The sequence below is a fragment of the Urocampus carinirostris genome, chromosome 15, assembly GCF_059441175.1.
Source record: "Urocampus carinirostris isolate Australia breed hairy pipefish chromosome 15, RoL_Ucar_1.0, whole genome shotgun sequence".
In the NCBI taxonomy this organism is placed as follows: Eukaryota; Metazoa; Chordata; class Actinopteri; order Syngnathiformes; family Syngnathidae; genus Urocampus; species Urocampus carinirostris.
The window spans coordinates 30,616,444-30,629,707 of NC_142363.1; the positions used below are offsets into that span (position 1 = coordinate 30,616,444).

The window sequence follows — 13,264 nt, forward strand, 5'->3', positions numbered from 1 at the left end:
TAACCCCTTAAGGTTTTTTTTCGACATTTTCGACATACTAACCCCTTGCGTCTTTTTTTTCGCATTTTCGACATAGTAACCTCTTGTCTTTTTTTTCTACATTTCTGACATACTAACCCCTTATGTCTTTTTTCGACAAACTAACCCCTTGCGTCTTTTTTTTGACATTTTTTGACATACTAACCCCTTGCGTCTTTTTTTTCGCATTTTCGACATAGTAACCCCTTACGACTTTTTTTCGACATAGTAACCTCTTATGTCTTTTTTTTCGACATTTTTGAAATACTAACCCCTTACGTCATTTTTATGACATTTTCGACATAGTAACCCTTTGCGGGTTTTTTTCGACATTTTCGACATAGTAACCCCTTACGTCTTTTTTTGACATAGTGACCTCTTATGTCTTTTTTTCGACATTTTCGACATAGTAACCCCTTACGTCTTTTTTTCGACATACTAACCCCTTATGTTTTTTTTTTCCACATTTTTGACATACTAACCCCTTATGTCTTTTTTCGACAAACTAACCCCTTGCGTCTTTTTTTTGACATTTTCGACATAGTAACCCCTTGCGTCTTTTTTTTTCGACATTTTTTGACATACTAACCCCTTGCGTCTTTTTTTTCGCATTTTCGACATAGTAACCTCTTATGTCTTTTTTTCGACATTTTTTGACATACTAACCCCTTAAGGTTTTTTTTCGACATTTTCGACATAGTAACCCCTTGCGTCTTTTTTTTCGCATTTTCGACATAGTAACCCCTTACGACTTTTTTTCGACATTTTTTGACATAGTAACGCCTTACGTCTTTTTTTTCCACATTTTCGAAATACTAACCCCTTACGTCATTTTTATGACATTTTCGACATAGTAACCCCTTACGTCTTTTTTTTGACATAGTGACCTCTTATGTCTTTTTTTCGACATTTTCGACATACTAACCCCTTGCGTCTTTTTTTTCGCATTTTCGACATAGTAACCTCTTGTCTTTTTTTTCTACATTTCTGACATACTAACCCCTTATGTCTTTTTTCGACAAACTAACCCCTTGCGTCTTTTTTTCGACATTTTTTGACATACTAACCCCTTGCGTCTTTTTTTTCGCATTTTCGACATAGTAACCCCTTACGACTTTTTTTCGACATAGTAACCTCTTATGTCTTTTTTTTCGACATTTTTGAAATACTAACCCCTTACGTCATTTTTATGACATTTTCGACATAGTAACCCTTTGCGGGTTTTTTTCGACATTTTCGACATAGTAACCCCTTACGTCTTTTTTTGACATAGTGACCTCTTATGTCTTTTTTTCGACATTTTCGACATAGTAACCCCTTACGTCTTTTTTTCGACATACTAACCCCTTATGTTTTTTTTTTCCACATTTTTGACATACTAACTAACCCCTTATGTCTTTTTTCGACAAACTAACCCCTTGCGTCTTTTTTTCGACATTTTCGACATAGTAACCCCTTGCGTCTTTTTTTTCGACATTTTTTGACATACTAACCCCTTAAGGTTTTTTTTCGACATTTTCGACATACTAACCCCTTGCGTCTTTTTTTCGACATAGTAACCCCTTGCGTCTTTTTTTTCGACATTTTTGAAATACTAACCCCTTACGTCATTTTTATGACATTTTCGACATAGTAACCCTTTGCGGGTTTTTTTCGACATTTTCGACATAGTAACCCCTTACGTCTTTTTTTGACATAGTGACCTCTTATGTCTTTTTTTCGACATTTTCGACATAGTAACCCCTTACGTCTTTTTTTCGACATACTAACCCCTTATGTTTTTTTTTTCCACATTTTTGACATACTAACTAACCCCTTATGTCTTTTTTCGACAAACTAACCCCTTGCGTCTTTTTTTCGACATTTTCGACATAGTAACCCCTTACGTCTTTTTTTCGACATACTAACCCCTTATGTTTTTTTTTTCCACATTTTTGACATACTAACTAACCCCTTATGTCTTTTTTCGACAAACTAACCCCTTGCGTCTTTTTTTCGACATTTTCGACATAGTAACCCCTTGCGTCTTTTTTTTCGACATTTTCGACATACTAACCCCTTGCGTCTTTTTTTCGACATAGTAACCCCTTGCGTCTTTTTTTTCGACATTTTTGAAATACTAACCCCTTACGTCATTTTTATGACATTTTCGACATACTAACCCCTTGCGTCTTTTTTTTCGCATTTTCGACATAGTAACCCCTTACGACTTTTTTTCGACATTTTTTGACATACTAACCCCTTAAGGTTTTTTTTCGACATTTTCGACATAGTAACGCCTTACGTCTTTTTTTTCCACATTTTCGAAATACTAACCCCTTACGTCTTTTTTTTGACATAGTGACCTCTTATGTCTTTTTTTCGACATTTTCGACATAGTAACCCCTTATGTTTTTTTTTCGACATTTTTTGACATACTAACCCCTTAAGGTTTTTTTTCGACATTTTCGACATACTAACCCCTTGCGTCTTTTTTTTCGCATTTTCGACATAGTAACCCCTTGCGTCTTTTTTTTCGCATTTTCGACATAGTAACCCCTTACGACTTTTTTTCGACATTTTTTGACATACTAACCCCTTAAGGTTTTTTTTCGACATTTTCGACATAGTAACGCCTTACGTCTTTTTTTTCCACATTTTCGAAATACTAACCCCTTACGTCATTTTTATGACATTTTCGACATAGTAACCCCTTACGTCTTTTTTTTGACATAGTGACCTCTTATGTCTTTTTTTCGACATTTTCGACATAGTAACCCCTTGCGTCTTTTTTTTCGCATTTTCGACATAGTAACCTCTTACGTCTTTTTTTCGACATTTTTTGACATACTAACCCCTTAAGGTTTTTTTTCGACATTTTCGACATACTAACCCCTTGCGTCTTTTTTTTCGCATTTTCGACATAGTAACCTCTTGTCTTTTTTTTCTACATTTCTGACATACTAACCCCTTATGTCTTTTTTCGACAAACTAACCCCTTGCGTCTTTTTTTTGACATTTTTTGACATACTAACCCCTTGCGTCTTTTTTTTCGCATTTTCGACATAGTAACCCCTTACGACTTTTTTTCGACATAGTAACCTCTTATGTCTTTTTTTTCGACATTTTTGAAATACTAACCCCTTACGTAATTTTTATGACATTTTCGACATAGTAACCCTTTGCGGGTTTTTTTCGACATTTTCGACATAGTAACCCCTTACGTCTTTTTTTTGACATAGTGACCTCTTATGTCTTTTTTTCGACATTTTCGACATAGTAACCCCTTACGACTTTTTTTCGACATAGTAACCTCTTATGTCTTTTTTTTCGACATTTTTGAAATACTAACCCCTTACGTCATTTTTATGACATTTTCGACATAGTAACCCTTTGCGGGTTTTTTTCGACATTTTCGACATAGTAACCCCTTACGTCTTTTTTTGACATAGTGACCTCTTATGTCTTTTTTTCGACATTTTCGACATAGTAACCCCTTACGTCTTTTTTTCGACATACTAACCCCTTATGTTTTTTTTTCCACATTTTTGACATACTAACCCCTTATGTCTTTTTTCGACAAACTAACCCCTTGCGTCTTTTTTTTGACATTTTCGACATAGTAACCCCTTGCGTCTTTTTTTTTCGACATTTTTTGACATACTAACCCCTTGCGTCTTTTTTTTCGCATTTTCGACATAGTAACCCCTTACGACTTTTTTTCGACATAGTAACCTCTTATGTCTTTTTTTTCGACATTTTTGAAATAATAACCCCTTACGTCATTTTTATGACATTTTCGACATAGTAACCCTTTGCGGGTTTTTTTCGACATTTTCGACATAGTAACCCCTTACGTCTTTTTTTGACATAGTGACCTCTTATGTCTTTTTTTCGACATTTTCGACATAGTAACCCCTTACGTCTTTTTTTCGACATACTAACCCCTTATGTTTTTTTTTTCCACATTTTTGACATACTAACCCCTTATGGTTTTTTTTCGACATTTTCGACATAGTAACCCCTTGCGTCTTTTTTTTCGCATTTTCGACATAGTAACCCCTTACGACTTTTTTTCGACATTTTTTGACATACTAACCCCTTAAGGTTTTTTTTCGACATTTTCGACATAGTAACGCCTTACGTCTTTTTTTTCCACATTTTCGAAATACTAACCCCTTACGTCATTTTTATGACATTTTCGACATAGTAACCCCTTACGTCTTTTTTTTGACATAGTGACCTCTTATGTCTTTTTTTCGACATTTTCGACATAGTAACCTCTTACGTCTTTTTTTCGACATTTTTTGACATACTAACCCCTTAAGGTTTTTTTTCGACATTTTCGACATACTAACCCCTTGCGTCTTTTTTTTCGCATTTTCGACATAGTAACCTCTTGTCTTTTTTTTCTACATTTCTGACATACTAACCCCTTATGTCTTTTTTCGACAAACTAACCCCTTGCGTCTTTTTTTTGACATTTTTTGACATACTAACCCCTTGCGTCTTTTTTTTCGCATTTTCGACATAGTAACCCCTTACGACTTTTTTTCGACATAGTAACCTCTTATGTCTTTTTTTTCGACATTTTTGAAATACTAACCCCTTACGTCATTTTTATGACATTTTCGACATAGTAACCCTTTGCGGGTTTTTTTCGACATTTTCGACATAGTAACCCCTTACGTCTTTTTTTCGACATACTAACCCCTTATGTTTTTTTTTTCCACATTTTTGACATACTAACCCCTTATGTCTTTTTTCGACAAACTAACCCCTTGCGTCTTTTTTTTGACATTTTCGACATAGTAACCCCTTGCGTCTTTTTTTTTCGACATTTTTTGACATACTAACCCCTTGCGTCTTTTTTTTCGCATTTTCGACATAGTAACCTCTTATGTCTTTTTTTCGACATTTTTTGACATACTAACCCCTTAAGGTTTTTTTTCGACATTTTCGACATAGTAACCCCTTGCGTCTTTTTTTTCGCATTTTCGACATAGTAACCCCTTACGACTTTTTTTCGACATTTTTTGACATAGTAACGCCTTACGTCTTTTTTTTCCACATTTTCGAAATACTAACCCCTTACGTCATTTTTATGACATTTTCGACATAGTAACCCCTTACGTCTTTTTTTTGACATAGTGACCTCTTATGTCTTTTTTTCGACATTTTCGACATACTAACCCCTTGCGTCTTTTTTTTCGCATTTTCGACATAGTAACCTCTTGTCTTTTTTTTCTACATTTCTGACATACTAACCCCTTATGTCTTTTTTCGACAAACTAACCCCTTGCGTCTTTTTTTCGACATTTTTTGACATACTAACCCCTTGCGTCTTTTTTTTCGCATTTTCGACATAGTAACCCCTTACGACTTTTTTTCGACATAGTAACCTCTTATGTCTTTTTTTTCGACATTTTTGAAATACTAACCCCTTACGTCATTTTTATGACATTTTCGACATAGTAACCCTTTGCGGGTTTTTTTCGACATTTTCGACATAGTAACCCCTTACGTCTTTTTTTGACATAGTGACCTCTTATGTCTTTTTTTCGACATTTTCGACATAGTAACCCCTTACGTCTTTTTTTCGACATACTAACCCCTTATGTTTTTTTTTTCCACATTTTTGACATACTAACTAACCCCTTATGTCTTTTTTCGACAAACTAACCCCTTGCGTCTTTTTTTCGACATTTTCGACATAGTAACCCCTTGCGTCTTTTTTTTCGACATTTTTTGACATACTAACCCCTTGCGTCTTTTTTTCGACATAGTAACCCCTTGCGTCTTTTTTTTCGACATTTTTGAAATACTAACCCCTTACGTCATTTTTATGACATTTTCGACATACTAACCCCTTGCGTCTTTTTTTTCGCATTTTCGACATAGTAACCTCTTATGTCTTTTTTTCGACATTTTTTGACATACTAACCCCTTAAGGTTTTTTTTCGACATTTTCGACATAGTAACCCCTTGCGTCTTTTTTTTCGCATTTTCGACATAGTAACCCCTTACGACTTTTTTTCGACATTTTTTGACATACTAACCCCTTAAGGTTTTTTTTCGACATTTTCGACATAGTAACGCCTTACGTCTTTTTTTTCCACATTTTCGAAATACTAACCCCTTACGTCATTTTTATGACATTTTCGACATAGTAACCCCTTGCGTCTTTTTTTTGACATAGTGACCTCTTATGTCTTTTTTTCGACATTTTCGACATACTAACCCCTTGCGTCTTTTTTTTCGCATTTTCGACATAGTAACCTCTTACGTCTTTTTTTCGACATTTTTTGACATACTAACCCCTTAAGGTTTTTTTTCGACATTTTCGACATACTAACCCCTTGCGTCTTTTTTTTCGCATTTTCGACATAGTAACCTCTTACGTCTTTTTTTCGACATTTTTTGACATACTAACCCCTTAAGGTTTTTTTTCTACATTTCTGACATACTAACCCCTTATGTCTTTTTTCGACAAACTAACCCCTTGCGTCTTTTTTTTGACATTTTTTGACATACTAACCCCTTGCGTCTTTTTTTTCGCATTTTCGACATAGTAACCCCTTACGACTTTTTTTCGACATAGTAACCTCTTATGTCTTTTTTTTCGACATTTTTGAAATACTAACCCCTTACGTAATTTTTATGACATTTTCGACATAGTAACCCTTTGCGGGTTTTTTTCGACATTTTCGACATAGTAACCCCTTACGTCTTTTTTTTGACATAGTGACCTCTTATGTCTTTTTTTCGACATTTTCGACATAGTAACCCCTTACGACTTTTTTTCGACATAGTAACCTCTTATGTCTTTTTTTTCGACATTTTTGAAATACTAACCCCTTACGTCATTTTTATGACATTTTCGACATAGTAACCCTTTGCGGGTTTTTTTCGACATTTTCGACATAGTAACCCCTTACGTCTTTTTTTGACATAGTGACCTCTTATGTCTTTTTTTCGACATTTTCGACATAGTAACCCCTTACGTCTTTTTTTCGACATACTAACCCCTTATGTTTTTTTTTCCACATTTTTGACATACTAACCCCTTATGTCTTTTTTCGACAAACTAACCCCTTGCGTCTTTTTTTTGACATTTTCGACATAGTAACCCCTTGCGTCTTTTTTTTTCGACATTTTTTGACATACTAACCCCTTGCGTCTTTTTTTTCGCATTTTCGACATAGTAACCTCTTATGTCTTTTTTTCGACATTTTTTGACATACTAACCCCTTAAGGTTTTTTTTCGACATTTTCGACATAGTAACCCCTTGCGTCTTTTTTTTCGCATTTTCGACATAGTAACCCCTTACGACTTTTTTTCGACATTTTTTGACATAGTAACGCCTTACGTCTTTTTTTTCCACATTTTCGAAATACTAACCCCTTACGTCATTTTTATGACATTTTCGACATAGTAACCCCTTGCGTCTTTTTTTTCGCATTTTCGACATAGTAACCTCTTACGTCTTTTTTTCGACATTTTTTGACATACTAACCCCTTAAGGTTTTTTTTCGACATTTTCGACATACTAACCCCTTGCGTCTTTTTTTTCGCATTTTCGACATAGTAACCTCTTGTCTTTTTTTTCTACATTTCTGACATACTAACCCCTTATGTCTTTTTTCGACAAACTAACCCCTTGCGTCTTTTTTTTGACATTTTTTGACATACTAACCCCTTGCGTCTTTTTTTTCGCATTTTCGACATAGTAACCCCTTACGACTTTTTTTCGACATAGTAACCTCTTATGTCTTTTTTTTCGACATTTTTGAAATACTAACCCCTTACGTCATTTTTATGACATTTTCGACATAGTAACCCTTTGCGGGTTTTTTTCGACATTTTCGACATAGTAACCCCTTACGTCTTTTTTTGACATAGTGACCTCTTATGTCTTTTTTTCGACATTTTCGACATAGTAACCCCTTACGTCTTTTTTTCGACATACTAACCCCTTATGTTTTTTTTTTCCACATTTTTGACATACTAACCCCTTATGTCTTTTTTCGACAAACTAACCCCTTGCGTCTTTTTTTTGACATTTTCGACATAGTAACCCCTTGCGTCTTTTTTTTTCGACATTTTTTGACATACTAACCCCTTGCGTCTTTTTTTTCGCATTTTCGACATAGTAACCTCTTATGTCTTTTTTTCGACATTTTTTGACATACTAACCCCTTAAGGTTTTTTTTCGACATTTTCGACATAGTAACCCCTTGCGTCTTTTTTTTCGCATTTTCGACATAGTAACCCCTTACGACTTTTTTTCGACATTTTTTGACATAGTAACGCCTTACGTCTTTTTTTTCCACATTTTCGAAATACTAACCCCTTACGTCATTTTTATGACATTTTCGACATAGTAACCCCTTACGTCTTTTTTTTGACATAGTGACCTCTTATGTCTTTTTTTCGACATTTTCGACATACTAACCCCTTGCGTCTTTTTTTTCGCATTTTCGACATAGTAACCTCTTGTCTTTTTTTTCTACATTTCTGACATACTAACCCCTTATGTCTTTTTTCGACAAACTAACCCCTTGCGTCTTTTTTTCGACATTTTTTGACATACTAACCCCTTGCGTCTTTTTTTTCGCATTTTCGACATAGTAACCCCTTACGACTTTTTTTCGACATAGTAACCTCTTATGTCTTTTTTTTCGACATTTTTGAAATACTAACCCCTTACGTCATTTTTATGACATTTTCGACATAGTAACCCTTTGCGGGTTTTTTTCGACATTTTCGACATAGTAACCCCTTACGTCTTTTTTTGACATAGTGACCTCTTATGTCTTTTTTTCGACATTTTCGACATAGTAACCCCTTACGTCTTTTTTTCGACATACTAACCCCTTATGTTTTTTTTTTCCACATTTTTGACATACTAACTAACCCCTTATGTCTTTTTTCGACAAACTAACCCCTTGCGTCTTTTTTTCGACATTTTCGACATAGTAACCCCTTGCGTCTTTTTTTTCGACATTTTTTGACATACTAACCCCTTAAGGTTTTTTTTCGACATTTTCGACATACTAACCCCTTGCGTCTTTTTTTCGACATAGTAACCCCTTGCGTCTTTTTTTTCGACATTTTTGAAATACTAACCCCTTACGTCATTTTTATGACATTTTCGACATAGTAACCCTTTGCGGGTTTTTTTCGACATTTTCGACATAGTAACCCCTTACGTCTTTTTTTGACATAGTGACCTCTTATGTCTTTTTTTCGACATTTTCGACATAGTAACCCCTTACGTCTTTTTTTCGACATACTAACCCCTTATGTTTTTTTTTTCCACATTTTTGACATACTAACTAACCCCTTATGTCTTTTTTCGACAAACTAACCCCTTGCGTCTTTTTTTCGACATTTTCGACATAGTAACCCCTTACGTCTTTTTTTCGACATACTAACCCCTTATGTTTTTTTTTTCCACATTTTTGACATACTAACTAACCCCTTATGTCTTTTTTCGACAAACTAACCCCTTGCGTCTTTTTTTCGACATTTTCGACATAGTAACCCCTTGCGTCTTTTTTTTCGACATTTTCGACATACTAACCCCTTGCGTCTTTTTTTCGACATAGTAACCCCTTGCGTCTTTTTTTTCGACATTTTTGAAATACTAACCCCTTACGTCATTTTTATGACATTTTCGACATACTAACCCCTTGCGTCTTTTTTTTCGCATTTTCGACATAGTAACCCCTTACGACTTTTTTTCGACATTTTTTGACATACTAACCCCTTAAGGTTTTTTTTCGACATTTTCGACATAGTAACGCCTTACGTCTTTTTTTTCCACATTTTCGAAATACTAACCCCTTACGTCTTTTTTTTGACATAGTGACCTCTTATGTCTTTTTTTCGACATTTTCGACATAGTAACCCCTTATGTTTTTTTTTCGACATTTTTTGACATACTAACCCCTTAAGGTTTTTTTTCGACATTTTCGACATACTAACCCCTTGCGTCTTTTTTTTCGCATTTTCGACATAGTAACCTCTTGTCTTTTTTTTCTACATTTCTGACATACTAACCCCTTATGTCTTTTTTCGACAAACTAACCCCTTGCGTCTTTTTTTCGACATTTTTTGACATACTAACCCCTTGCGTCTTTTTTTTCGCATTTTCGACATAGTAACCCCTTACGACTTTTTTTCGACATAGTAACCTCTTATGTCTTTTTTTTCGACATTTTTGAAATACTAACCCCTTACGTCATTTTTATGACATTTTCGACATAGTAACCCTTTGCGGGTTTTTTTCGCATTTTCGACATAGTAACCTCTTATGTCTTTTTTTCGACATTTTTTGACATACTAACCCCTTAAGGTTTTTTTTCGACATTTTCGACATAGTAACGCCTTACGTCTTTTTTTTCCACATTTTCGAAATACTAACCCCTTACGTCATTTTTATGACATTTTCGACAAACTAACCCCTTGCGTCTTTTTTTCGACATTTTCGACATAGTAACCCCTTGCGTCTTTTTTTTCGACATTTTTTGACATACTAACCCCTTAAGGTTTTTTTTCGACATTTTCGACATAGTAACGCCTTACGTCTTTTTTTTCCACATTTTCGAAATACTAACCCCTTACGTCATTTTTATGACATTTTCGACAAACTAACCCCTTGCGTCTTTTTTTCGACATTTTCGACATAGTAACCCCTTGCGTCTTTTTTTTCGACATTTTTTGACATACTAACCCCTTAAGGTTTTTTTTCGACATTTTCGACATACTAACCCCTTGCGTCTTTTTTTCGACATAGTAACCCCTTGCGTCTTTTTTTTCGACATTTTTGAAATACTAACCCCTTACGTCATTTTTATGACATTTTCGACATACTAACCCCTTGCGTCTTTTTTTTCGCATTTTCGACATAGTAACCTCTTATGTCTTTTTTTCGACATTTTTTGACATACTAACCCCTTAAGGTTTTTTTTCGACATTTTCGACATAGTAACCCCTTACGACTTTTTTTCGACATTTTTTGACATACTAACCCCTTGAGGTTTTTTTTCGACATTTTCGACATAGTAACGCCTTACGTCTTTTTTTTCCACATTTTCGAAATACTAACCCCTTACGTCATTTTTATGACATTTTCGACATAGTAACCCCTTACGTCTTTTTTTTGACATAGTGACCTCTTATGTCTTTTTTTCGACATTTTCGACATACTAACCCCTTGCGTCTTTTTTTTCGCATTTTCGACATAGTAACCTCTTGTCTTTTTTTTCTACATTTCTGACATACTAACCCCTTATGTCTTTTTTCGACAAACTAACCCCTTGCGTCTTTTTTTCGACATTTTTTGACATACTAACCCCTTGCGTCTTTTTTTTCGCATTTTCGACATAGTAACCCCTTACGACTTTTTTCCGACATAGTAACCTCTTATGTCTTTTTTTTCGACATTTTTGAAATACTAACCCCTTACGTCATTTTTATGACATTTTCGACATAGTAACCCTTTGCGGGTTTTTTTCGACATTTTCGACATAGTAACCCCTTACGTCTTTTTTTGACATAGTGACCTCTTATGTCTTTTTTTCGACATTTTCGACATAGTAACCCCTTACGTCTTTTTTTCGACATACTAACCCCTTATGTTTTTTTTTTCCACATTTTTGACATACTAACTAACCCCTTATGTCTTTTTTCGACAAACTAACCCCTTGCGTCTTTTTTTCGACATTTTCGACATAGTAACCCCTTGCAGCTTTTTTTTCGACATTTTTTGACATACTAACCCCTTAAGGTTTTTTTTCGACATTTTCGACATACTAACCCCTTGCGTCTTTTTTTCGACATAGTAACCCCTTGCGTCTTTTTTTTCGACATTTTTGAAATACTAACCCCTTACGTCATTTTTATGACATTTTCGACATACTAACCCCTTGCGTCTTTTTTTTCGCATTTTCGACATAGTAACCTCTTATGTCTTTTTTTCGACATTTTTTGACATACTAACCCCTTAAGGTTTTTTTTCGACATTTTCGACATAGTAACCCCTTGCGTCTTTTTTTTCGCATTTTCGACATAGTAACCCCTTACGACTTTTTTTCGACATTTTTTGACATACTAACCCCTTAAGGTTTTTTTTCGACATTTTCGACATAGTAACCCCTTGCGTCTTTTTTTTCGCATTTTCGACATAGTAACCTCTTATGTCTTTTTTTCGACATTTTTTGACATACTAACCCCTTAAGGTTTTTTTTCGACATTTTCGACATAGTAACCCCTTGCGTCTTTTTTTTCGCATTTTCGACATAGTAACCCCTTACGACTTTTTTTCGACATTTTTTGACATACTAACCCCTTAAGGTTTTTTTTCGACATTTTCGACATAGTAACGCCTTACGTCTTTTTTTTCCACATTTTCGAAATACTAACCCCTTACGTCATTTTTATGACATTTTCGACATAGTAACCCCTTACGTCTTTTTTTTGACATAGTGACCTCTTATGTCTTTTTTTCGACATTTTCGACATAGTAACCCCTTGCGTCTTTTTTTCGACATTTTTTGACATACTAACCCCTTAAGGTTTTTTTTCGACATTTTCGACATAGTAACTGCTTGTCTTTTTTTCGACATTTTTGACATAGACACCACTTACGTCTTTTTTTCGACATAGTAACCACTTACGTCTTTTTTTTGACATAATCACCACTTTCGTCTTTTTTACGACATACTAACCCCTTGTGTCTTTTTCTCATCATTTTTGACAAACTAACGTCTTTGTGTGTGTGTGTTTTTTTTAACATTTTTGACATAGCTTTGTTTTTTGTTTACAATATTTTCGACATCATCCAGAGTGATCATGGGCCTCTTGGCTGCATCTCTGCATCAGTTTCCTCCTTGTATAAGCTCAAAGTTTAGGGCTGTCTTTTTGTATCCATATCCAGCTTTAAACCTCTCCACAACAGTACCTCGGACCTGCTTGGTGTGTTCCTCGTTTGTCATGATGCTCTCTGCGCTTTAAACAGAATTCTGAGATTAGCACAATTTATACAGTGACTTGATTACACACAGGTGGATTCCATTCATCCTCAGTTCTGAGATCATGAGATCGGATTTCCTTACTTCCCATCCCAAACCTTTCATGCAGGAGGTTCGATCTTATGACCACAGAATTATGCCACACACGTGCATCTGCGCTGCCCTCTTTTTCTATCTATTTTTTTGCAAACCGTGTGTCCCAGCCTAAAGTCAAAACTACAAATGGACA

The 13,264-nt window shown here is 35.0% G+C and overlaps 1 protein-coding gene across 1 annotated transcript in view; it reads left to right on the top strand.

Moving 5' to 3' along the window:
* LOC148352106 (dynein regulatory complex subunit 2-like) overlaps positions 1 to 13,264 on the top strand; it is a 74,717-nt gene that overhangs the window by 56,849 nt on the left and 4,604 nt on the right. The gene's annotated exons all lie outside the window — the stretch shown is intronic.